Source organism: Dendropsophus ebraccatus, chromosome 8, assembly GCF_027789765.1.
Source record: "Dendropsophus ebraccatus isolate aDenEbr1 chromosome 8, aDenEbr1.pat, whole genome shotgun sequence".
Lineage (NCBI taxonomy): Eukaryota > Metazoa > Chordata > Amphibia > Anura > Hylidae > Dendropsophus > Dendropsophus ebraccatus.
In genome coordinates, this window is record NC_091461.1 from 105,355,542 (window position 1) to 105,383,298 (window position 27,757).

A 27,757-nucleotide genomic window follows, 5' to 3' on the forward strand; every position below is an offset into this window, starting at 1 on the left:
ATTACAACAGCCTGAAGAAGGAGGATGGTGATGAGGTGCGGACATATGTGCATGCTTGGCGAAAGCCACATTTGTGGAGGGGAAATCCTGCAAACCGTTCCATAAAATTAGCAGAATTTATGGAATCTGCAAAAGTGGGCTCTTTATGGGCAGTACTATCAAGTTCAGGGGTGGTCCCAGGGGTGGAGCTTTAAATTACAGGGGTGGAGCTTTAAATTACAGATTCGGCCAATTCAAATGTTTTATATATCACATGGAGGTGCTAGGCAGTACGTTTTTTCCTTGATAGCCAGGAAAGCTATATTGTATAGTTGGTTACCAGACAACTTAGGCCTCATGCACATATACATATGTACCTCCAAAATTAATGGTCTGTAATGGTGGGTGGCCCACAGATCTTATTACCTGTGCCGCCCATAATCACAGACCATACAGAAATCTATGGAACCCTATGGACATGGCCTTTTTGTCCACATTTCTGGTCCATTCTCCAAGCAAATTCAACAATCATGTGCACTGGCCCTTAGACTTTTAACGGGTTCTATACTGTCCATAATGGCAGATCTGCACATTACAGATGAGTGTAAGGGGCTTTGGGATTCCCCCTTTGTACCATGTATGCAATTTTCTTCAATAGGGCCAGTTCACACGGAGTAAAACTGGCGGTATTCCACGACGGACTTCTCCACGGCGGAATCACGCCAAACTCAGTGTACATTGGCTGTTTATGGGAGGGTGCGCGCCTCCTCTCTCCGCACCTCCTCACTCAGAACTCTCCACAGTGAAATTCCGCCAGTTTTACTCCATGTGAATTGGCCCTTGGGGTATATGCACATTGAGAAATTCTGGCAGAATCTTCTGCTCGTCCCCGCTCGCTCCTGCTTCACTCTCTGCCAGCTCCATAGGCTCCATTAGCTCTATTCTATGGTCGGGCAGATTCCACTGTCCACCCAAAAAAATCGACATGTCGATTCTTTGGACAGACGACGGAATCCGCCCTACCATAGAACGGAGTCTATGGAGCTGGCAGAGAAGGAAGCGGGAGCACATGGGGACGAGCGGCCGATTCCGCACAGAGTTTTCCGCCAGAAGTACTCGATGTGCATATACCCTTAGAATGAAATATGACCTAAGATGAAAATGCTCCACATTGGACTAAAGCTCTTGGTGCACCCATGAGCCCGTCCACCCCAGGAGGAGCCGATACCGCAAGATAATCCCGTTACAATATTCTAAGGTTTATTAATTTTTCACTGTACGGAGATGAAGCTTTATTCTAGGATTTCATTAGTCGGTAGAGCCAAGAAGTGGGGAACCCATGAAATCCCCAAAGTCAGGAGAAGCGTCTGTTGTTAAACATTTATTTTTCTCTCTGTTTTTAATGAAATAAATCCTGAGCGCAGCTTGTGAGCTTGTAATCTTTTATGTCTTTAAGGCATTGTTATAAGACGCGTGGGACACGGGAAATCACTTTGCATATTTGCCTTGTGCTGTGTAAGTCTTTAGGGTGCAGTATACAGCGCAGTATATCTCCGGACCTGGAGACTGAGGGATGTGCAGTCAGAGAGGTAGATGTACATGTAGCACCAACCTATCCTGCAGCGCTGTACACAGGATGCATCCCTCACTTCAGTCCATGACCGCACAACCTAAATTGACTATTTTAACCAAGCACATTTAGTGCCCCAGTCTAATCTGGGATGACTCTGTTGGATTTACATTGGACGTTCAAAGGCCAGTGTGCAGTGTCCTGGTACCTGTACCCCAGCTAACAAAATTCCAAGGTTGTCGTGTGGCGGTAAAGTATCTCCAATTGTCTCTGGATGTTGTGAATTCACTTGTATACACTGTAGTTTTACTTGTCACACTGCTAAAAACTGCAAGAACTATAAATACTGGGGTATTATAAATGTTTCAGGGTTTACACTGCTTTGTGTTAGGCAGAGCCAGTGGTCAAATCTTAACGGAGAAGTCCTGCGAAATTCGAAAAAGGGAGGAAGAGCTACCATTGTCCTGCAGCTCTTCCAGCTGAAACATTATGCACCTGGCTAAGCAATTGCCCACTCAGCCAATCATTGACTGAGAAGGGACACCACCCCTGTCACTGACTGGCTGAGTGTTGAATCCCTCAACTGGGCCATGATATTGCAGCTGTAGCAGCTGAGTACTCGGATTCCAGATGAAAATTACATCCAGAGGCTGTCAGCAGGACCCAGGAGCAGCGTTATGGAGGCATGTGGATGGGTAAGTTTGGTTGTTTTTTATTTTCCAGCACCCCCCTGCCTTCCTCCCTTTATTTGAATTTTGCAGTTCTTCTCTTTTAAGGCTGGGTTCACACTACGTATATTTCAGTCAGTATTATGATCCTCATATTGCAACCAAAACCAGGAGTGGATTAAAAACACAGAAAGGATCTGTTCACATAATGTTGAAATTGAGTGGATGGCCGCCATTTAATGGCAAATATTTGCTGTTATTTTAAAACAACGGCTGTTATATTGAAATAATGGCCGTTATTTACTGTTATATGGCAGCCATCCACTCAATTTCAACATTGTGTGAACAGATCCTTTCTTTGTTTTTAATCCACTCCTGGTTTTGGTTGCAATATGAGGACCACAATACTGACTGAAATATACGTAGTGTGAACCCAGCCACAGGATGTAAGAAGTTTGGTCACATGACCCTCTCACAAAAAGCTTGAGCCTAAGCTTGAGCCTAATTGTGCTCTGAGATAGTTGTCTCTCAGGTTGAAGCTTTCTAGTTAGTCCCAGGTTGACCAGGAGATTGAGAACATCTAGCTCTGTTTAGTCCTGTTTGCTAGGCCCCACACTTTAAGCCTAGTGAGCTGCCAGATCCCAATTAACCCCAGTGACCACCGATATGGATTTTTAGAGTGGTAACTACTGGGCATTATTCTAATCCCATTGTCTTTTTAAAGCGGGATCAGAATAAAAAAATATACAGGTTTGGTATCGCCACATCCGTAAAGACCCAAGCTATAAAATGAAGCCATTATTTATATGGCTTGGTGCACACTGTAATTTTTTTTTTAAACAAACAGCACCAAAATTGCTGTATTTTGTTAATCCGCCTCAGGAAAAACATCATTAAAGAGATCAGAAACTCATATCTATGTAAAACTGGGTATGAATAAAAACTATACATCTTCAAGGAATCGGGCCCCGGCTTCGGTGTAATGAATAGAGCCAGGAGTACAGCATGTGACCCGCAGCTCTATTCATTCCTATGGAGTCGACAGAAAGAGTAGTGTTCTTCCGGCGTACTCGGCTCTTTCTGTCACTCCATAGGAATGAATAGTTTCTATGGAATTAATGGTAAAGCACCTGTCATAATACAGAAGTGTGGGCCCGATTTAGAGATCACCAGGGGAGTACATAGGTCAGACCCTCGCGATCTCCCACTTTTCCCCTATCCTGTGTCTCCTCCATGCACTGATTCCTGGCATCTTTTTAATACCACTTTAAAAAATCTTTCTGAAAAAAATGACAAAAAGTTTTTTTGTTGCGTAAAAAAATGCACATGATCAATCAGCCAAAAAAGATAGCTAACTTGAAACCACGCCCCTTCCTGGCGCACAAAATGAGAAATGGCGAACATGGTATAAACAAGACAAATCTAGCTAATTTGCCATAATAAATGTTGCACCAAAAAATAAGACAAGGGGCACAGAGGGCACAGCTAAGTAAATAACTGGAGCTGGGTGCAAATTAACACATCCAAAAAATCACAGCAACCAAAGAAGAGAAAAAAGCAAATGTGTTATATAATAGATTGCACATACAGTATGATGTACTGTGCAATACAAGGCTATGTTCACACTATGTAAAAAACACGTCCGTATTTCATAACAACAGCCGTATTTGCGCTAACAATGCAAATAACGGCCATTGTTTGCGCAAACACAGCCGTTGTTATGAAATATGGACGTGTTTTTTTCGTAGTGTGAACCCGGCATTAATCTGTATTAGTTACAAGAAACACCACAAGAAATGTAAAAACACTTAAAAGTGACCACAAAGGGTCAGTGCAAATTCCAATGAACCCCCACAATCCACGAACACGAACAACTGTCCGGGACACTAAATTGCCCAATCCCATGTATTGGGACTGCTAGACTAGCAAGTATTTGCTACAGTATAACATTATGGCCTGGAGGGATATAGTCTGGCCTAGGCCTAGAGTTTATCCCCGGGGTATACTGTGGTTTAGGCCAGACTATACCCAGGTTCAACATTAGATGGGTATATTCTGGCCTGGAGCGGTATTGTTTAGAGATGAGCGAACCGGCTGAACTCTAGGCTTCTGATTCCTGCTGTCTGCCTGCTCCGTGGAAAGGGTGGATAAAGCCTGAGGACCACCTGGAAAACTGGGAAACAGTCATAGCCATAGGTGGGCCTAGGCTTTTTTACACCTCGGGATATAATCTGGGCCAAACTATACCCAGGTTTAGGCTATGTTCACAAAACGTAAATTATTGCAAATTGGCAACAAGTGCCGTTATTAATTCTTTACTCACATTGTGCTGCAAGCCAAGGGAATCCCGGCACATATGCATAGTATACACTCCGGCCGGGCCCCCTAGCTGCGCCGCAAAAAACTGACATTTCAGTTTTCTGCGGCCACTATTCATTGAATTGCGGCCACAGAAAACCTGTCCGTGCACACTATGGAGCGTGCTAGTTCAGCGGTGAATTCGGATGCAGGCGCGCACAGATAGGCCCGCATCCGATTTCAACTGCAGTGAAGATCATTTGGCCGGTACTGCAGAATCTTCGTAATCTGCGTAATCTTCTCTGACACCGGCTGTTCCGTGACCCATCACGAAACGGCCGGTGTATTACGTCATGTGAACATGGCCTTAATTTGGAAGGGGGTTACTTTGGCCTGCTACACCGGAACAAATTATGCTCGTAATCTAAGTTTCCACTGTACATAAAAATATCCAGACAGACAAAAAATGGCAAGACAGAAGAGAGAAAGCTACACCAGGACTCTCTTGCAACACTTGGTTAGTGCCAAAATGCTTACACATCACACTTGTCCTTTGGCATACACCCTTTGTGTGGGACCGCACCAAAACCTAACAGTGGGTAGAGATTTCTTCAGTAAATTACACAATAGTAAAAGAAGCAGCTACAGAAGCTGCATGAAGTCATTGCTCCTCTACAGCATAAGGGCACAGATACTAATGCCCTCCTGGACTCCCTGTGATATCTCATATAAATATTGTAGAAAAAATACATCTGTGTCCTCTTACAATGACTGCATGTCTAAGGACAGATTCAGATTGTGAAGAGACAAGCTGACGACCTCCCGAGGCTGCTGGAAAAGCTCTTAAAGCTGCTAATAGTAAAATCATGTTGAGCTTATATTTAGCTTAAAATCAATATTCACTATATTCATCTACAGGAGTGTGAGGACATCAGCAGTATGTGTCAGCAGGATAGCACCTTTAAGAGAACCTTCATCTCTGAGCACCATGTTATGTAGAATTCATCTGCATATAAAGTTTAGTAACGGTGTACATACATTACTTATCCTGTACTGATCCTGAGTTGTATCCTGAGTTATACTCCAGAGCTGCACTCACTATTCTGCTGGTGGGGTCACTGTGTACATACATTACATTACTTATCCTGTACTGATTGGTTTAGTCAATGTGTATATTTATTATAGCAGAACAGTGAGCGCAGCTCTAGAGTATCATACAGGCTGCAATATATTTACAAAAATCCATTATTTTTATGTAGACTTCACAATACTACTACATTGTATAAATGGGAAGCAGGATCAGGTGACTGTTTTCCATTTTGTAGACTAGACCATATTGGGTCAGGTTCCTCATACATATTCGCCGTCTCATTAGCCGAGCGCTCGCCGGGCTCCTATATAATCAATTAGCAATTAGGCTCGGAGCAGCCCCCTGCATTGCACTTCAGTAGCTGTACACACAGGGCATCTTTGTGTGTGCAGAGAAATTGATTCCCCCCATGGGATGAAAGGTTATCTGAGCTCATTACTAGAGTACAGGCAAGAAATACATCCCTGTTTTTGTGCTTTCTGTATTCTGTAATTGATTTTACCAAGAAAGCAGGAGATGAACACAAAGATACCGAAATGTGGGAAGAAATGAAATAGAATGTGTGTATCCCTTTAAGTGTCCCCTGACAGTGCACTGTCCCTAACACGTCACCATCCCCAGCACCTGCTTACATAACATGATAACGTCCAGGACTGGACATACATTATTCTAATTTTCGAGCGCTCCGCTTGCTGTCTGTGAATGAAAACTGCACTGTCCACTGTAAACAATTGGTGTGAAACTACAATTCCCGGACCATGAATGATGGGTATTGTAGTTTTGCAACTGCTGGAGAGTCATAGGCTGGGGAGCAATGACCTATATGACCAGGATCGTAGCTAGGAGTCATGGGGCCCCCACAGCAAAAAACTGTATGGGGCCCCATGAATCCTGTACAGTCCACTAACCAGTGACTGTCACAAGTGGAGGGGTGGTGCGGGCCGGCGGCTGTCTGGGGGACCTGTGCAGGCCGACAGCTGTCCAGGGGTAGGGGGCCTGTGCGGGTTGGCAAGTGTTCAGGGGTGGGGCCTGTGCGGGCTGGCGGCTTTTTTTTGTGTGGGGGGGGGTAGAGACTGTCCAGGGGTGGGGGGCCTGTGTGGGCCTGCAGCTGTCCAGGGGTGGGGGCCTGTGCAGGTTGGCGGCTGTCCAGGGGTGGGGGGCCTGTGCGGGCTGGCGGCTGTCCAGGGGTAGGGGGCCTGTGCGGGCCGGTGGCTGTCCTGGGGTGGGGGGGCCTGTGCAGGTTGGCGGCTGTCTGGGGATGGGTCGGAAGACCTGTGCGGCCCCCCTGCCACACAGACCAGTAGCAGCTGCGTGGTCTGTGGTCTGCCTCTATGGTAGCTACGCCAGTGTATATAATCATCACATGACTGCAGATAGACATAGCATGGTATATTTCCTATAATACTGATTTTTTTTTTTCCAAATGGGAGGGGGGGGGGGGGGTGCATGAAAAAAAAAATATAAAGATACCATTACTGGTGATAGCGTGCAATCTAACACAATGGCACAAGGGATGATTGCGAGGTGTTTTGTAGCAGAGCTCAGATAGTTAACATTGTTCTCTCCCTGGAAAATTGCAATTGACAGCAATCAAGTGAGTTTGGGATAATGGTGGTATGAACTCCCCTACCCCCTTCCCTACCTAATCACCCCCTCCTTCATCCAATAACTGCTACTGGGTAGTCACGTCTCTGCAAATCAAAGAAACCGATATCAATAGATGAAGTGCACACACAGGAAAATGTCCCACGGCTTTAATCATAGAATTTCATTGACTGGGGGTTTATACAGGATTAAAAATATATGATTTCTTTCCCTTTAGCAAACAGCGCCACACTTGTCTATAGGCTGCATGTGGTATTGCAGCTTAGTCTTATTTACTTTTATGTAATCCTAAATAACCCCTCTTTATAAAGTGTCATCTGGGAGATTCCACTGAGTTGCTCCGCTCCTCATATCTTCCAAAATGAGTACCCAAATAACAGAACATTATAATCCCACCCCCATTCTAGAAGTACCACCCCTTTTTATTTACATCTGCTCCAAATCCTTAATGAATGTCCAAACACATTTGTGAAATTTATCATTAGATTTTTTATTTTTTTTTTTGTCTTCATTCTGTCATGACCATCTTCACTTTGCCATGTCTATTATTTCTTTCCCCATTTGCGTCTTAATCGCCAGTTTTGCTCTTTGAGGTTGTGGTGGTGTGACTTATGGTGTGACGTATCAGTCAGGTTTTTATTGCTATTTATTAAAAAAAAAAAAACTTAAAAAAGGTGCATATTTTTGCACAATGTCACATGTAGTAGACAGAAATCCCACAAAAATGTTTCAGAAAATGCACAAAATTCATCAAACGCCATGTGACAGTACAAAGCTGGTACATTTTGCATCATAAGGGACAAAGAGTGTGCTAAAAAAAATGCTGCTGATCAATACAATACTGACTATATTTAGTTAGTTTTTATCTATTTATTTATTCATATAATTTTTTATTTATTTATATTTATTTTTAACTACATTTAGTTATTTTTCATCTATTTATTTATTTTTATTTATGTTATTTTTTATTTATTTATATTTATTTATTTTTATTATATTTAATCAATCATATTTATTTATACTATTTATTTATATTTATCTATTTTTCATCTATTTATTTATTCTTATTTAGGTTATTTATTTAATTTTATTTAGTTATTTTTCATCTGTTTATGCTATTATTTATTTATTTATATTTATTTTTATTTACTTATTTTTCATCTATTTAATCATTCATATTTATTTATACTATTTTTATTTATTTATATTTATTTTTTATTTATTTATATTTAGCTAATTTTTCATCTATTTATTTATTCATACTTATTTATATTATTTTTATTTATTTATTTATATTCATTTGCATATTCCAAACTCCAGAGTGGAACAAACAAATCTGCAATACTTATACCCTCAAGAATATTATTGCAGCCCTGCAATACCACTCACGACCTATGGACAGGTGTGGCGCTGTTTTCCCAACCCTGAATTTTAAGCTCTTTAAGGAAACGGCAGGTGCTAAACTCAGGTGTGATTTATTCCTTGTTTCTGGGTGCAGCTTTCTTATTCAAGAAATTTGATCTGTAATTTATCAGCTCTGGGGAACTACAAGTCCCATTCTGCAAGTGGCAGTGTAATAAACCATCAATCAAGGCTCCCAGCAGGTCTATTATTGCTCCCTGACTTTAGGTAATACCTGATGACATGTTATCTGTGGCATTGACCACAGTGGCGGTATTAACCCTTCGCTCTGCTGGGCTGTCTGATTAAGTAATAAAGCCGGCTGCTATGATGGGTTATTTGAGGAGGATTGAACCTCATTGATTGGCCGACTTACAATGAACAAACGGACATGTAATCATTAATGGCAGTGTCTCCGGCCCCCCTCCCCCCAAAATAATCAATGGGGGTCTTCCTAAGGAACCTAAACAAGGAAAGAACAATGACTCCACATCCCTGCTCTGGGGAAATCCAATAACAGGCTTATAATATGAGGCTTATTCTTTGCCAGACAAGTTGCACCTTATAATGATCCCTTCAGTTTAGCATATAATGTATTGTCAAAGGGAGAAAATTATTCTCAGAGTGTGAAATGGAAAAATAAGCCAATGCTGACATTGAGTGGGGGGGTTACTCTTTCCTTGCATCAGCCTATTCTGACCCCTATCACTCCTGTTTCATCTATACAGATGTGGATGGAGGGCTCCTCATTATTATTATATTTTTACAGGTTGAGTTGTTGCTTTTAATTAAAAGAAAAAGTAAAAAAAAAGTTGTTCTGGAATAGGGTATTTTTCAGTGTTAATTCACAGGGTTCATAGCGCAATAAATTACCCTATTAGACATGAGTGAGTCTACTTTAAATGAATCAAGCTCATTTGGAATTCCCCCCAACACCAAAAATAAAAAATAAAAAAAATTCTGAAAGCCTAAATTTTGGGGGATTGGAGACAATTTGATATTTTTTATGTGGCTGGTAGCATAGCACACCAAGTGAAAATCTATACAAGAGCAGGGGCTGCTATCAAAGAGACAATGTCCCTGCTCCTGTACAGTACACTAAGTAGCAATGCCACAGTAGATTAATGTCACTCACCTCTGGGGCATTTGATGGGTCAAACGCAGATTGGCAACTGTATAGTATAGTGAGCGATGTTAAATACAGTCTATGTATCGATTTTGCCTTTGACAGGTGTCCCTGCTCCTGCAAACACTTTTCATGGCACCCTATGCTATTGACGTAGAACAGCATGCAGAGGAACAAGGACTCCCCTTCTATCAGCATCAGTCCCTGCTCCTGGAGATTCAATCAATTCAGACCCTAAATTGCTTGAATTTTCCCAACTATGTTTATTCCCAAAAAAATTTTTATACTTTTTTTTTTTTAGATGTGTCAAGAAAATGATTTCAATTTCTTTTAAATATATTGTGATTTAACATGTATTTGTCCGATCACATCTACAGTACACTGCAATATTACTGTATTGCAGTGTACTATCAACTTACTAATCTCCTCTATCAGGTGTAATAGGAGTGGAATCATGGCAAAACTCCACTAGGCCGTGGCTAGGACAAACCCAACATCTTCACAGGTACAGTACTTGTATTGTTCTCTTTCTAACCATCTAGATGTCATGGTTCTCATTGACATCTATAAGTTTATATGGCTGGGATCTGAGTTATCTCCTCCTCTGACTCCATGATGAATACATATGTCATGGAGCTTGATGGTGATAGTTAAAGCTATTTCATCTGGTCTTGGAGCAGATTGTTCAGCGTTTTACTTTGTGTGATGTCTGAGATTTGCTGATTTGCTATAAAGTAATAGAGCAGATAACATCCTGTAAGAGCGGGGAGCCCAGGATTCTTGCCTAGCTTGTATAAACCTGGAATTCTGAGAAGGAAGAAGAAAGGCCGAGCGGAGACGAGAGAGCGCTGAGCTCAGCAGGAGCGCACACACACACTCACCTGTCATTCCTGCAACCTGCAGAATTGACATTCATGTTAGTGGCCGGCTGCAATAATGTCCCTTCATGACAAGTTAGAACAGCGCTGAGGTATGATTATCGACTTCTCCTCCAGAGCCTGCAGGTGACATGGTGGAAAAAAGCAGAGCAGATGTGGGGGCGGCAGGCTTGTATTACGAAGTCCCCTTATTCCTCCAGTAACGTATAAAATGCTTAAATGGACAGATTTCCTAGAGAAGCCCTTCCGTGTGTGACCGCTAATCTACAAATGTTCCAGCTAAAAAAAAAAAAATTGGAATATATTTTGGGGAAATGGTTTATAATGGAGCTCCGGCAAAGGGGAGTGGGGTGTGAGAATGAACCTTTCTTATAGGCCCATACCGGCATGAATTACGCTACAAGATGGCATCACTATGATACAACTTATCTTATACAGATAATTTATAAATGACTTCTATTTAAAAAAAAAAAAAATCAAGTCTTCCAGTACTTATGAGCTGCTGTATGCCCTGCAGGAAGTGGTGTATTCTTTCCAGTTTGACACAGTGCTCTCTGCTGCCACCTCTGTCCATGACAGGAACTGTCCAAAGCAGTAGAGATTTACTAATGGGATTTGCTACTGCTCTGCACAGTTCCTAACATGGTCAGAGGTGGCAGCAGAGAGCACTGTGTCAGACTGGAAAGAATACATCACTTCCTGCAGGACATACAATAGCTGATAAGTACTGGAAGAGTTTTTAAAATAGACGTAATTTCCAAATTTGTATAACTTTCTGGCAGCAGTTGGAGTACCCCTTTAATAAAACATGGCCAGTAAGACATTATGATTGTGCCCTCCATAACACATATATATTGACAAGGTGCCAAAATGTGATGCTGGAATATACAAGCTCATACTCAGAATCATAGCACATCAGTCTCTTGTGCCCAACATTATATATATATATATATATATATATATATATATATATATATATATATATTTGGGAATTGACTTGAATGTAGTCACTACCTGGCACAATAGGGGACTGGCACTGTAGTATGGGCACTTTAGCTTGGTTATAGTCTTCCAGATATACTTTCCAGAGAAGATTCTACAACCCGATGCACTCCTTTCTATTATCCAGTGGCGCTGGTGATGGTGGTGCGGATTGACGCGGTCTCCATCCTGTTGTTTGCACACACAGTTAATTCACTACACACTCCGCTTGTTATCCCGTCATTAAAAAAAATTCTGTTTTACCTTCTACTTATCCTCAGCGCCGGTGCGAGGGATCACAAGCTAAAGCAAACAGGGTGAAACCTTTATTATTACATCTGGGTGTAATGCGATGAGAGGCCAATAATCTGCCGAGCCGCCAATCCAGTAAAAAAAAAAAATATATACAAAAATATAATAAAACATTTGTCATGTGCGGTGTCACTCCGGTTCCATAGAAATGCACAGCCCCTACTTCCTCCTCCTCTTTCTTTAAAGTGCTGCAGAATCTGTTGGCGCTATACAAATATTATTTGTATAATTTAATATTATTATTATTATTATTATTATTATTATTATTATTATTATTATTTCTCTCTTGCCCATTTTGTAGCTTTATTTAATTTAATGCAGCCTGGGAATAAAAAGGTGATAAAGGTGTCTATGTAGTGTCCCAGAACAGTGGTCACTAACTTGTTTACCGCCCTGTCAGGTGCCACATCAAGAGGTGGGAGCTGTGATTTTCCGCTCCAGCCACTAGGTGTCTCACTCTCCTCTTTTCACAGCTGCAATGGTAAGGTTAGCTATGTGTTGTGTGTAGCAAATCAGAGATGCAAGACACTCTACCCTGTTTTCTATCTATTCTTTTCCTTTCCTGTCACAGCACCCTATATAGCATAGGGGCTTCCTATTCTGTTCAGTTGGAGTTGGGAAGTTCAGTGGCCGTTGCAGTCTAGGTTCTGACCTAGTGGAGTACGGTTTAGTTTGGAGTCTAAGACCACCAGTATGCAGTGCTGAGCCTTTAGAGGTGTGGTAACCGTGGGTTGGGACACCCATGCCTACACTGTGGTTCTTAAAACGTAAGGACAGTCACCCCCTAGAAGAGAGGAAGAGCGACTGATCCCCAGTAAGACAAAGCTGCTAAGTGCCGACGTATCTTACTGACAACGCTCGTCCACTTGGGGGAATTTTTAATGGGAGCTCAACCTAGAGACAGAGGCCTAGGACTTGTACTACCCTGCCTGGTGGTGTCCAAGCTGTATGTAAGCTCATATATATACGTGAGTACGAGAAATTCTTCTTTCAAGTATCTGCACTACAATCCCGGCAGAGTACTGCACTGCAATTAGACAAGGGCCCCTACACTGTCCCTACACTACCCTCGCTACACCAAGTCTTTCTCTACTTCTTCACCTCTACCTAAAGTCTATGTTAAGAGTTTTATTACTTTTTCACTAAGCACCTGTGAGCAGTTACCTACTGTGTGTCATTGCACCAAAGTTTTCTAAGGAAAGTATCAACTGCTGGTTAAGTGCTGGACTCTCCATTGTCATCTCCTGGCACCTTCACAGTCCGGGGGTGGGTACTGCCATTCCTGGCCTCCGTGACAAAGCCAACCACAAACACCAGAAGCCTACTAGCTGCCACAACATCCACATACAGCACCCGGTCCACGGCATCTACATCTGCCAGGGCCAGGTTCACATGGCATTGTAGCCTTCCCTGAGAGATTAAATTGTGTAGACTCCCATAAAGTGAAATATGTAAAGTTTGTGGGTCCATGTGAAGCGTACACAGTTTTAGGGCCCCTGTAAAGTCACCTGTATACTGTAACAATCAGGGGTCTGTACCTTAGGCCTTATTCACACATCCGGTAAAATTGCCTGTGATCACGGATCTGCGGCCACGGACAATTTTAGGGACCATTGAATGATAATGATACTATTTTCACAATCCATGCCGCCATTTGCTCTGCGATTCGCAGAAAATTGAATGTAGATTGCGGCCCAGACTGCTCAATAGAACTCTATGGGATTTGTGTTTTTCATGTACTACACAGATGTCACATCCATGGAATCAATGAAAAACAGGGATCCCGTGTCACCTAATGCCCCCCCCAACACACAAACACACACTCCAGACCTGGCAGTGCATCACCACAGATGAACATCTGATCCCCGTCCTGCCTGGCAGCACTTCCCCTTGGACCTTGGATACACCACTTCCCACAGGACATACAGCAGCTGATAAGTACTGGAAGACTTGAGATTTTTTTAATAGAAGTAAATTACAAATCTCTGAAACTTTCTGGTACCAGTTGATTGGGAAAAAAATTGGTAAACTTTTAAACTCAAGAACAATTCTATCAAATGGTTTTAATTGAAATGTGAGCTGGGAACAGCAGCTCCGGAGGTCTCATAACATAATAAAGCTCTGATGAGTCCGAATATTATCTAAGTCAGTTTCTTGTGTTGCTAAGCATCACCCCCTATGCTGAGCCATCCCACCAATATTTAATATCTAAGGCAGATATTCTGTAAGACTTTCATGGAGCTGTAAAATTCAGCCAGAAACTGATGAGTATTTATAGATGAGAGAAATTTCCTCCAGCAAGATGGGAAACAAGATGGGAAATTTAGAGAACGCACAGAAGACATTATAGCGGGAATTTATCAAACATGGTGTAAAGTGAAACTGGCCCCGTTGCCCCTAGCAACCAATCAGATTCCACCTTTCATTTTCCAAAGAGTCTGTGAGGGATAAAAGGTGGAATCTGATTGGTTGCTAGGGGCAACGGGGCCAGTTTCACTTTACACCATGTTTGATAAATTTTAGTGCAAAACTGGTGAAAAGATTCTAGTGTGTAGAAAGGTTAAATTATTTTTGACAGACCAAAAATTGGTGAGAGGGGGTTCTGTGTCACACCCACTCTCTTGCTTCCTCATTTAGGGTGCCTTTACAATCGCAGCAAATTTCACGCTGTGAGTTTCTCACACTAATGAAACCCACTGTGAGAATGGAGAGCCATAAACTTTAATGACACAGGGTATGGCAGTGGATTTGCTGTATAACTCGCAACGTGAAATCTAGTACTTATCAGCTGCTGTATGTCCTGCAGGAAGTGGTGTATTCCTTCCAGTAGTGCTCTCTGCTGCCACCTCTGTCCATGTCAGGAACTGTTCAGAGCAGTAACAAATCCCCATAGACAACCTCTAATGCTCTGGAAAGTTCCTGACATGGACAGAGGTGGCAGCAGAGAGCACTGTGTCAGACTGGAAAGAATACACCACTTCCTGCAGGACATACAGCAGCTGATAAGTATTGGAAAAACTTAAGATTTTTAAATAGAAGTCAATTACAAATCTATAAACTTTCTGAAGCCAGTTGATTTGAAAGAAAAAGATTTTCGCCAAAGTACCCCTTTACTACAATACCTGTGGCTGATGTAACGGGGTATGGAGTATGGAGTACGGGGTATGGAGTATGGAGTACGGAGTAGGAGTCACATGGGTGGAGATGTCTCTTCATTCTAACAATTTATCCATTCCTGTCTCATTTTTACCAACTCTGACTTATTAGGAAGAACAACTTTATGTGATGTTAATAAGTGCAGTCGGTCACAGAAGACGAGACGGAATCTAAAGGGGGAAATGTAAATGTTTCTCTGGTCCTCAGACTATTAAATGATATCCGTCCATATCCCAGACTGACACATTCATTTATCTCCTAAAATGTTCCAGTTAAAAAGGTCACAAGAGAGAAAGCTGAATATTTATAGATTTTCCTGACTACTGACTGTCAGATGTCACATTCGCCATCACTCCAAAATATATGGCAACCGCAGTCCAAGATACTTACCTAGATATTTATACTGGTCTGTAGGGGGCAGTGTTACAATATATGTGCTACTGTACCTAGATATCATAGTAGAAATAATCTTATACAGTGGTACCTAAGTATAAAAGTAACTTGGATTGTTTTGCAAGAAAAGCTCACAGTTTTTCAAAATGTAACTTGGTTTAAGAGCATTGCTTTGGTTTATGAGCTCCCTGTACGGAGTGGGGGAGGAACATAGGTAATCTCTTCATAGCTGTAACCCCTCTCTCCCTGGACAGAGAGTGCTGCATGTATGTACCCACATCTGTCCTGCTCATTCCTTCATGCTCCCTGCAGTCTCTGTCAGCCCTTGTGTTTCCCATCCTCTCCATTCATGCTATATTGTGCCTGCACTTACATTCAGCTATACACACTGCTGTATATAAAGTTTGTCACTGTCCTCCTGCACAGCTCTGTGATTCTCACTCCCTGTTTGGTCCATACTGAACACACCCCTTCCCCATTGCTGTCATGTGACCACACAGCCCTGCTTCTCTATTCTAGCCTGTTGTACTACGCTACTGCATTGTGAGTATCTGCATCTCCATTCTGTATCTACAAACATTTGCTCTTATTTTTCAGGTTTATGCACTTACTATACATTATACTCCACATGCTGATTGCTATACTGTACTGTAACTTATAATATCACATATTCTGCTGTTTCTCATTGTTTGTTTCATCTGTTCTACATGTTATATATAGATTTATTTTTGTGGTGTGAAATCAATTGCCTGCATATCAGTGATTTCTTATGGCACCACTGTACATAGGAGCAGTTTTATAGTAGTTATATTCTTGTATATAGGGGCAGTATTATAGTAGTTATATTCGTGTATATAGGAGCAGTATTATAGTAATTATATTCTTGTATATAGGGGACAGTATAATAGTAGTTATATTCGTGTATATAGGAGCAGTATTATAGTAATTATATTCTTGTATATAGGGGCAGTATTATAGTAGTTATATTCTTGTATATAGGAGCAGTATTATAGTAGTTATATTCTTGTATATAGGAGCAGTATTATAGTAGTTATATGCACAAGCCAAAAAGACAGAAATGGCTGCACATCGCACCCATGGCTGACACGAAAGCTTATTCAGCTACATTTAAAACCAACATCAGAAGTTAGTATATAATTTGGCCAAACCATATTGCCTCATGTACCACGTGCAGGTCTTCTGATACACATGAGTCCCTAACCAAAAAACATCACTATGCCGGTCAGCGACCAAAATCCCCGCAAAACGTGCGCAAGCAGAGAAGGGGGGACAAGGAATGGCCCTGCAACCCCATTGTCACAGGACTAGACCCTAAAGGGCACCCCGAACCCCGTAGGCACCGCCGGCAGAAAAAGTGGATGCCAAGCAACACAAGTGTGAACAAGCTCTTACCTCTCTCTCCATTCCTCTGCAGGTGGAATGGGAGAATACCAGGAGATCCTCCCCTTATGTACACAGGTGCTTCCTGCTAATGTGGATCACATGGGTCTTACACAGCACGAGTGCTAGCCACAATGAAAAAAGGGACAGAATACATAAAATATGCACAAGCCAAAAAGACAGAAATGGCTGCACATCGCACCCATGGCTGACACGAAAGCTTATTCAGCTACATTAAAAAGCAACATGAGAAGCTAGTATATAATTTGGCCAAACCATATTGCCTCATGTACCACGTGCAGGTCTTCTGATACACATGAGTCCCTAACCAAAAAACATCACTATGCCGGTCAGCGACCACAATCCCCGCAAAACGTGCGCAAGCAGAGAAAGGGGGACAAGGAATGGCCCTGCAACCCCATTGTCACAGGACCAGACCCTAAAGGGCCCGCCTGAACCCCGTAGGCACCACCGGCGGAAAAAGTGGACGCCAAGCAACACAAGTGTGAACAAGCTCTTACCTCTCTCCATTCCTCTGCAGGTGGAATGGGAGAATACCATATACTCTTGTATATAGTATATAGCAGTATTATAGTAGTTATATTCTTCTATATAGGGGGCAGTATTATAGTAGTTATATTCCTGTATATAAGAGCAGTATTATAGTAGTTATATTCTTGTATATAGGAGCAGTATTATAGTCGTTATATTCTTGTATATAGGAGCAGTATTATAGTAGTTATATTCTTGTATATAGGAGCAGTATTATAGTAGTTATGTGGAAAAGGGGAAATATGCAGTCGCACTCACCCTTGGACTTTCAGCTTAGCGGCTTTATTGCAATTCACAGAGCTCGGGGAGGGAGAGGGTTCAGGTGTGTACGCGTCCTGGGACGGCCGTTTCGGGGATACGCCCCCTTTGTCGACCAGGTGATGACGTCAGGATGCAAGGAAAGGTGTGATATACAAAATACACTGTGCAGTGATGTGTTTCTCTTATGGCTCTACTAGGCATTGCCCCCACCTAGCCAGAATCCTGCTCCACACTGATGAAGGGCAACACCCCGAAACAGCTGTATGTGGATGGATACCTGGCCTTGGTTTTTCCCTTGCCATTACATTCACTTATAGAGCCACTTAATATAGTGGTTTTGGTGGTTTCCTTACAGGAGTCAGCCCTTGGCTGGGTCCTTCCCGGAGGGATATCTGGCTAGTCCTGTGTTTCAAGACTCTTTTATGAGGCTCCACAGGCTCTTCTTTTGCATATTAATTTTTCCCAGGGGGCAATGCACCTAGGACTTCACTGCATTGAGCACTTTCACTAGCAGCCGGCAGTGTTATTCTTGTATATAGGAGGCAGTATTATAGTAGTTATATTCTTGTATATAGGGGCAGTATTATAGTAGTTATATTCTTGTATATAGGAGCAGTATTATAGTAGTTATATTCTTATATATAGGGAGCAGTATTATAGTAGTTATTTTCTTGTATATAGGGAGCAGTATTATAGTAGTTATATCCTTGTACATAGGAGCAGTATTATAGTAGTTATATTCTTGCATATAGGAGCAGTATTATAGTAGTTATTTTCTTGTATATAGGGAGCAGTATTATAGTAGTTATATCCTTGTACATAGGAGCAGTATTATAGTAGTTATATTCTTGCATATAGGAGCAGTATTATAGTAGTTATATTCTTGTATATATGGGGCAGTATTATAGTAGTTATATTCTTGCATATAGGAGCAGTATTATAGTAGTTATATCCTTGTACATAGGAGCAGTATTATAGTAGTTATATCCTTGTATATAGGGGCAGTATTATAGTAGTTATATTCTTGCATATAGGAGCAGTATTAGGCTATGTTCACACTACGTATAAGTACGGCCACGCACCTGTGAACATAGCCTTATCTGCTTTGGGATCCCGGCCGGAGCGTATACACATCGTACACGCTCCGGCCAAGATCTGTGTGGCGGCGCAAATAACTGACATGTCAGTTTTCTGCGGCCGCAATTCAATGAACATAGTAGTGTGAACATACAGTAGCCTTATAGTAGTTATATTTTTTTAGGCTATGTTCACACTACGGCCATTCCGTGACCCCGGCTGGGTGACGGAACGTCCGGATTCCGGCCGGATCATCTCGGCCGGTACTTAAGTACGGCCGGATGATCCTTCTGGCTACAGAGCTCTGATGCGGGCGCATCAGCGCGCGCCGGCATCAGAGCTTCCCATAGCCCACAGTCGGAGCCGCTTGCTTCACTGTGTGAACTGACAGGTCTTTCACTGAATTCCGGCTGAAGAAAACTGACATGTCAGTTGTTTGCGGCGACGTATGGGATCCCGGCCGGAGCGCACATGATGTGTGTACGCTCCGGCCGGGGTCCTATAGAACAACAGGCATTGTTCCACCGCGGTAAAAGTACGGCCGTTGTTGCCATCAGCAACAATGGCCGTACTTTTACGTAGTGTGAACATAGCCTTATATTGTACAGTATCCTAAATATAAATAACTTCATATAGCCATCACTGCACACCTTATATGTGTTGTCATTAACTTCCCAGATTCAGTCCGGCCTTAACTATTAGACAACAATGAAATAATATTTTCTTTCTTATTACTTTAGGACACGTCGGGCAGGGGCAGGATGGTGATGTGGCAGTGACGGTCCTGTCCGTACAATCATTTTGCAATTAGTCGTGTGTGAAGGAGACTACGCAGCTAAGCGGACTGGAACAAGTATGCAGTGAATCGCAGCCAGCAACTCGATTGACCGCAGACCATTACTGTCTGAGAGACACTGGCAGCGCAGGCGGCTATGACTTAGCATCTTACCCCCCGGTTCCCAGGAGGGAAAAAAAAATTGTCCACTCTGCTTCATAAATCCAGTATTATAAATGGCAGGTTGGTTGCAGTATTAAAAGACACAGAGACATAAGAATTTAACCTCCTTCTCAAGTAAATGAACAGGCGGAAGATTAAAACAAATTTCTCATTTAATGTGTTTTCCAGTAGACTGCTAAGGTCACGGAGCTTGTTTAGCTCCCGGTTTCATTATAGATTTATTGTAGTTTATCTGACCATGAATTTTCAATGTGGTGGATGTTGAGGTGAGTAAAATACTGATGGGGCGAGTTTTATTTTACCGCTGATCACATGGAGGACGAGTGTCTAGCAGGAGAGATTTATGGGGAGACGAGGGTGGGGGCCGGAGTTTGTTGATGGCGCCTGTAACTGAGCGGAACAAATAGCGCATAATCGGGGGCATAATATTTACCATTTAATATACAACCGTACAGCCGCGCTCTGATGGGGGTAAAGGTAGTAAGACATCTAACATCTAGTGAGCACTTTGGTTTTATATATTTTTTTTATTTACTGACATTTTTTCCAATAAAACATTGATATTTTTAAGAGAGGAGATGGGGGGGGGGAGGTTAAAAAATAAAGAAATACCTTGCTGGCTCCCACACCGCCATGAGTATCTTATTGCTCCTCACTGAGCGGCCATATCCAGGGGTTCTGGGGTCATGACTAGAGATGAGCGAACCCCATCGTTCGGCATTTGATTAGCGGTGGCTGCTGAAGTTGGATAAAGCTCTAAGGCTATCTGGGAAAACATGGATACAGCCAATGACTATATCCATGTTTTCCAGAAAACCTTAGAGCTTTATCCAACTTTAGCAGCCCCCGCTAATCAAATGCCGAATGATCGGGTTCGGATGGACTTGAGCATGCTCGAGGTTCGCTCATCTCTAGTCATGATGTTGTAGTCCAGCCCGGCCGTTCAGCAACTGGGGCAGGAAACCACTGCAGGCTCTGACTGTTTGGGTGGGCCTGCAACGTCACAAGCCCAGATAATGGTGGCGCAGGAGCCAGGGAGGTAAGTGTAGTTTATAATTTTTAGTCACCTTCTCCCTTAACTTATATTTAAAGCAAATGTACCTCTAAGGATATTAAAAAAATATATATATTATATCACCTGGTGGCCACTGGCACTGAGATCCTGGCACTGAGAATCCTTTGTTTAAATCGCCAGGCCTTCCTCCGGTGCATAGAGCAGCCCGATTTGCATATGAAAAAAATAGCGCAGATGGCGATTTACCTGGATTTCTGTGCTGGTGTTGACCAGGTTATGAAAGAAAAAATTCATATCCTTAGCAGTGCATTCACTTTAAAAAGTCCTGTCTAGAGAACCACTTTAATGTTAACGTGTCAGCCATGCTTTCAGTAATATAGCTCCCAAGAAAGTATCTAATAACTGTGTGGTCCTATGGTTACAGTTCTACAGTCCTCTTCAAATATCCCCCGAACACTCATCTCCATATAATCACAGATAGAACTATTTGGTCATACAGTTACAGCTGCACAGTCCTCTCTTCCCCTCCCTGAAGTCATCTCTATGATTAAAGAGACAACTGTGTGGTCATACAGTTACAGCTGCGCACAGGGCCGGCGTCAGCACAGGGCTTACCCAAGCAAGTGTCAGGGCCCACAGTACCTCTAGGGGCCCAGAAAGGGAGAGGGGCCAAATGTTCTAATGTTCAGCACCCTCACTGTTGTGCAGGGTGAGGGACTGAACATCAGAAGACACAGGAGATGGAGCAGGACCTGCACAGAGAAAGAAATGGGTGAAGGACCTGATCACATGACCCAAAGGTTCTTAACCTTACAGTGTGGAGGGCAGACGGACAGAGAGGGGAGAGAGAGAAGACTGAGCTGTAACTGCTGTGTGTCAGTGTCTGAGTGTGTCAGTGTCTGTGTCAGTCAGTCATTGGCAGTGAGAGTCAGTCTTTAATTGTCACTGTTGATTTCAGGCCACCATGGTGGGGGGGTCATTTTTCTGAATGTTTTCCGTTTTTGATTCTTCTGTTATTTTCTCTGCTGTAGATTCAGTATCATCTTTTATACGTAAACTTTGACATTATTCTTTGGTTCAATAGCGATTTGCTTTTCCTTTTTGCAGGTTCTCCCTCACTGGACATCTCTGCCATGTGTGACATCAGTGCGGTGACTCACACGTCAGGAAAATCTGCAGCCGTTATTAGTGATTCGTTCTAAATATCGCCAAAGGCGCCTTCTCATCCGCCCACTGACGGGAACGGAGGATTTCTGCAATGTCCGGCGTTAATTAGAATAATTTGCTTCAGTAATTATGAAGGGTTCATTACTAGATGGAATTCTGCGCTTCATTTATTTAAAGCTGCAACCTGCGAAAAAAATACTTAGAAGAAGGATTCATACTGAGACCCTCTGAAGCTGTCACCATCACAGGAGGGGGGCTGTCATATAATATGCACAAATCCTAAGTTATTGAGGTGCTGAGAGCTCTCCCCCAGACTTCACACATTCCCGCAAGGCTAAATGCATCACATGATTGCTTTAAAGGGGTCCTCCAGTTGGGGGGGGGGAGAGGGGGGAAACTGTGGTATCAAAAAGTTATACAGATTTGTTAATTACTTCCATTTCAAAATCTGAAACTTTCCACTACTTATCAGCTGCTGTATGTCCTGCAAGAAGTGATGTAATTCCTTCCATTTTGACACAGTGCTCTCTGCTGCCACCTCTGTCCATGTCAGGAACTGTCCAGAGCAGGAGATGTTTTCTATGGTGATTTGCTGCTGCTCTGAATTCAGAGCAGCAGCAAATCCCCATAGAAAACATCTACTGTTCTGGACAGTTCCTGACATGGACAGAGGTGGCAGCAGAGAGCACTGTGTCAGACTGGAAAGAATTGACGACTTCCTATAGGACATACAGCAGTGAATAAGTACTGGAAGACTAGATTTTTAAATAGAAGTAATTTACCAATCTGCATAACTTGACGTGAAATCAGATATGGGGGGCATTCAGTGTACTGTGGCATGTATTCAAGGGTACTTGAGTCCCTGTATAGAGTTACCTGTGGTTCATACAAGGTTAGCAAAATTAAACTTCCCTTAAGGGTACTGTACGTTCACACTTACCGGATCCGCAGCTGATTTTCTGCAGCAGATCAACAGCAGATTTCATTTAAATAACTGAACACAGCATCAAATCTGCACCATCAAATCTGCTGCGGATCTGCTGGGGATCCTGTAGGTGTGAACGCACCCTAACTCAGAAGGCTCTAGATGATGTTCTGCTGCTCCAAGGCTCTCCGTTCGAACAATCATGTTTTGCATCACTGGACACAAGTGAATCTTGTTTATTCGTCATACAATATGCTGACAAATGCCATCCTACCATTATTACTACAGCGCCACCTATTGGAGAGGTAAATAGTAGTTAGTGTTAGTCAGTCAGATAGTGTCAATAATGTGTGTTTATGTATGTTAGTGTGTCTCAAGGGGCCCGTTGAGGTCCTTTCGCCTAAGGGCCCTCAAAAACCATGAGCCGGCCCTGTACAAAGTATACAGTGAAAAAGGGGGAAATCTGAGGCTACCCTGGAATGCATATAATTAGAGATTAGCGAACCGGGTTTGGGTTCGAGTCCATCCCAACCCGAACGTTTGGCATTTGATTAGCTGGGGCTGCTGAACTTGGATAAAGCTCTAAGGTTGTCTGGAAAACATGGATACAGCCAATGACTATATCCATGATTTCCACATAGCCTTAGGGCTTTATCCCACTTCAGCAGCCGCCGCTAATCAAATGCCGAAAGTTTGGGTTCGGATCAACTCAGGTTCGCTCATCCTTACATATAATACATGTGCATGTACTTTTAAGGGGTTACTAGGGTATGGGGATGGGTTACCCTAAAACTAGACAATAAGAAAGCGCAAAATAGTAGACTGATGACTGGTAACCTCTAACTTCCTCATAACCAGATATTACTAAAAGGCAGGGGTAGGAAACCCTGGCTCTCCAGCTGTTGCAAAACTACAACTCCCATCATACTTGGAAAGGCTGTCCAGGCATGATGGGAGTTGTAGTTTTGCAACAGCTGGAGAGCCAGGGTTCCCTACCCCTGCTATAAGGTACATGGATTATAGAGGCAAACAAGAAGAAAATAAAAGGTAACAATGTTGCAGTGTGTCATTTCTTTCTGCTCCCGGGTTGTCCGGTCGCCGTATAATGTATTCAGCTAACAGGCGACAATCTTCTTCCTCCAGGAGCCATCTCATTTGGATTCTCTATTGGAGAGGCTCTTAGCCGTACACAGATGTATTCTACATGCGGTCACAGAGCAAATAATTTATTCTGTAACATTGTATCTCTGCGCCGGAGTGAGAGAGTCTTGTATATTAAGCAAGGAAAAGCCATGTTCTGCTGTGTAATCTGCTCCATTAACACGAGGACATCGCTCCCTCAGCCGTTGCAGCTGTTTCCTCCTCTTTTAACAAGTTTCTGTAAATGTTAAGTTGAAATACACATAATAAGATAGCGGCCGTGCGTTCTACCAACAGAAAATACTACGTGCATTCTTTTTTTTTTTTTTTTTTCCAGATAGGATTCTATGAATTAAAGGGGGCATGAATTCCTGCAGAAGCTGATAAGCCGCTCTCAGAAATTGCTCTATAGCTGCAACCAGTCACTACAGGACGGAGATAGGAGCAGGCGGATTGTCAGGAGGATGAGACTATTCATGTGGATGGGGTCCTAAGTGCATTCAGGTTTCTATAGAGAAATATATAATGGGACATGATAAAAGTAATTATTATTTATTACTGTTATTATTGCGGCCGATCCATAGACAATAAATGGATCTCAGAGCCCTATTCCCAAGATTGTAGTCTAATGATCACAACACATATAAGTTAACACATATCTCCTAGTCTGGGTATAGGGGATAAGTTAGTTTACCTAGGAATACTCCTTTAAAGGGGTTGTCCAGGGAAAATCTTTTTCTTTCAAATCAACTGATATCAGAAAGTTATATAAATTTGTAATTTACTTCTATTAAAAAATCTCAAGTCTTCCCATACTTACAGCTGCTGTATGTCATGCAGGAAGTGTTGTTTTATTTTCAGTCTGACACAGTGCTCTCTGCTGACATCTCTGGCCGAGACAGGAACTCTGTCTCTGTTTTCTATGAATCCCAACAGAAAACCTCTCCTGCTCTGGACAGTTCCTGTCTCGGCCAGAGATGTCACCGGAGAGCACTGTGTCAGATTGAAAATAAAACAACATTTCCTGCATGACATACAGCAGCTAATAAGTACTGGAAGACTTGAGATTTTTTAATAGAAGTAAATTACAAATCTATATAACTTTCTGACACCAGTTGATTTGAAAGAAAAATATTTTCGCTGGACAACACCTTTAACTAAATGGAGTCACATATTCTATTGGCTCATGTCACCTTTCTGGCACAGGAGACCCCATATAGATGCATAGCCCTAACATGATATTGCTATGATGTCTAGTAGGCCGTATAGCAGCTGTATACTTGCTATGGTATATACACACCCTTAGACCGCAGTTTACAGATCCTTCCGGTATTATACATAAAAGATACAGTACATGTGATTTACTGCCTAGGAGTCCAGTGGGAGGTCCTACTTTCTTACAGAGATAGCTGTCAATCCTCTTTATTCTAATGGATAGTGCTCAGCTGCAATACCGCACCCAATCCATGAACAAGAGTGGCACATTTTTTATTATTTAGGGCATATGCTTTTACAATCTATACATTCTTTTTAACTAATATATATTGAATGATAGGTACAGTAATTATGTATTAAAAAAAACACTGGAACAATGGTGTGAAGTTCAAGATAGTCACGTTAAAAGAAACAATGCAGACAAAACTTGTGCACTGTCTTCTGGCAAGTGCAGGCCCCTAGGGGGCGGAGCATTTTTTATTTTTTGCTATGTATAATAATGCATCCTACTCCACCCCTGCAGATCCTAGAAATGACTAAATCAATACCTGATTCCTAAATCAATAACAAAATATAATGTATTGGGTTTTATGCTACAAATTGTTATTATCACTAGAGATGAGTGAAACTCGAGCATGCTTTGGTCCATCCGAACCCGAACGTACAGCATTTGATTAGCAGTGGCTGCAGAAGTTGGATGCAGCCCCATAGGGATGCATCCAATGTCTTCAGCCACTGCTTATCAAACGGCGCACGCTCAGGGTCGGAAGGATGTGCGCACGCTCCAGTTGAGCTCATCTCTAATAATTATATAAAGAAGTAAGCGAATCTACAGTATTAACAAAGAGAATCACTTCACTACGCTTGGCCATTGACTTGTCAGCTGGCTGCCTTTGCACTCTGTTCCGGGTGCCTGGAAAAGCTGAATGCAGTCTTGGGAAAGTTCTCCCAGGACTGCATCCAGCTTTTTCAGGCACCCAGGGCGTAGTTCAAAGGCAGCCAGCTGACAAGCCAATGGCCGAGTGTAGCAAAGAGCTTCACTTCATTGATACTGTAGATTCACTTAGAACAAATATTTTAAACCTATTTTCAAATATTTTATTTAATCCTAAATATTTAAATCAATACATTTTTAAATAACATTTTTATTTTTTTCCACCACCGAATTCTATCTGATTTATCCCCCCCCCCCCCCAAATTAATAAAGTCAGCGCCGATGCCACCAAAGTGTCTGCAAAATTTGATTATTTTTCCACTTTTCCTCTCCACATTGTTAATGAATTAATATTTTATTTGTCCCATTTGCCTATTTTATTGCCACTTCCTATTTTCCACAACTAATCAAGACCGGAGCCAGAAATCAATTGTTACGAGGCTGTAAAAGCATCAATTAAAATCTTATTTCTAACTATTTTTTTGTGTTTTTTTTTCCCATAGATATATATCTGACTCCAGAAGACGACATATTGCCCCGGCACCGGTGACTCATTAAACCGGGTTGTCTTGTTTTTATATAATTAGATTATATTAGATTCTATAATTGATATAATTAATACACAACATAAATTTATAGTTTTTTTAATTTTTTTATATATTTTTTTTTATTGCACTTTTTTTTCTTTCTTCTTTCCGCTGGTTAGATTGCAGGGGAGGTTATGTTGGGAATTTACAGATTAAATTACCATCGCTAATAAAACACATGATATAACCTCATGTATTAACACCAAAGTAAATGGTTCGGGGTGGGGGCATGGGATCACCAGTGTTGCCATGGTAAGCATTTTCTGTTGCACAGCAGACCCCTAACACTTCAATAATCCTGCTCTCTCTCCCACCTCCCGCGGCCCGCTCGCCCCGCGCACCCTCCTCTCATTATTTCTCTACAAATGGCTGGCGCTGCAGCCGTCCATGAAAAATGTAGAGGTATCTATTAAATTAATGCTTCCACTCTTGTGGCTGCAGAAGCGTGGTTACCGAGTGTCGCAAAATTTACTGACAGGCAGTAATAGAAGAAAATCGCTAATCAGTGGGAATAAAAGTAGAGGTCAGTAAGAGCGGGCCCCATCCTGACCCTGCAAAAATAATAGAAACAGAGGTGTCACCAGGTGACTGGGAAACTGTGTATCCTTCCCATACGGTTGTGTGTTACATTGTATGAGAGGTCTGATCCCAGATCATATAGGGGAATAATGGAGGGTGGAAACAGCAGCTGGAAGTAATGACTAAACAAATTGTCAATCTTATATACTATAATGTGACATTGTTGCTGGTGGCAGGTATCTTCTTCCCCTTAGGCTGGGTTCACCATCTTATGGTTTATTTGCAGTTTTGCTGTTATGTGTGACCACAACCCCATGTCATTAGTTTTTTTCATTTGCTTATTGTAAAAACACTAGCTAGTCACTATATGGCAGAACTGGGTTTCATTATAAAAGTCATCTTTCATAGGTTCTAGCTGTGGCTCCCAGTGCTCAGATACCCCTAGGACTTGCAATAAAGATAAAAAAATAAAGAGTACGATAAGTAGACAGCAAGGAAAGTATCCAAAGCACATATCAACACTGACAGGTAACAAGAAAAGCAACTCAC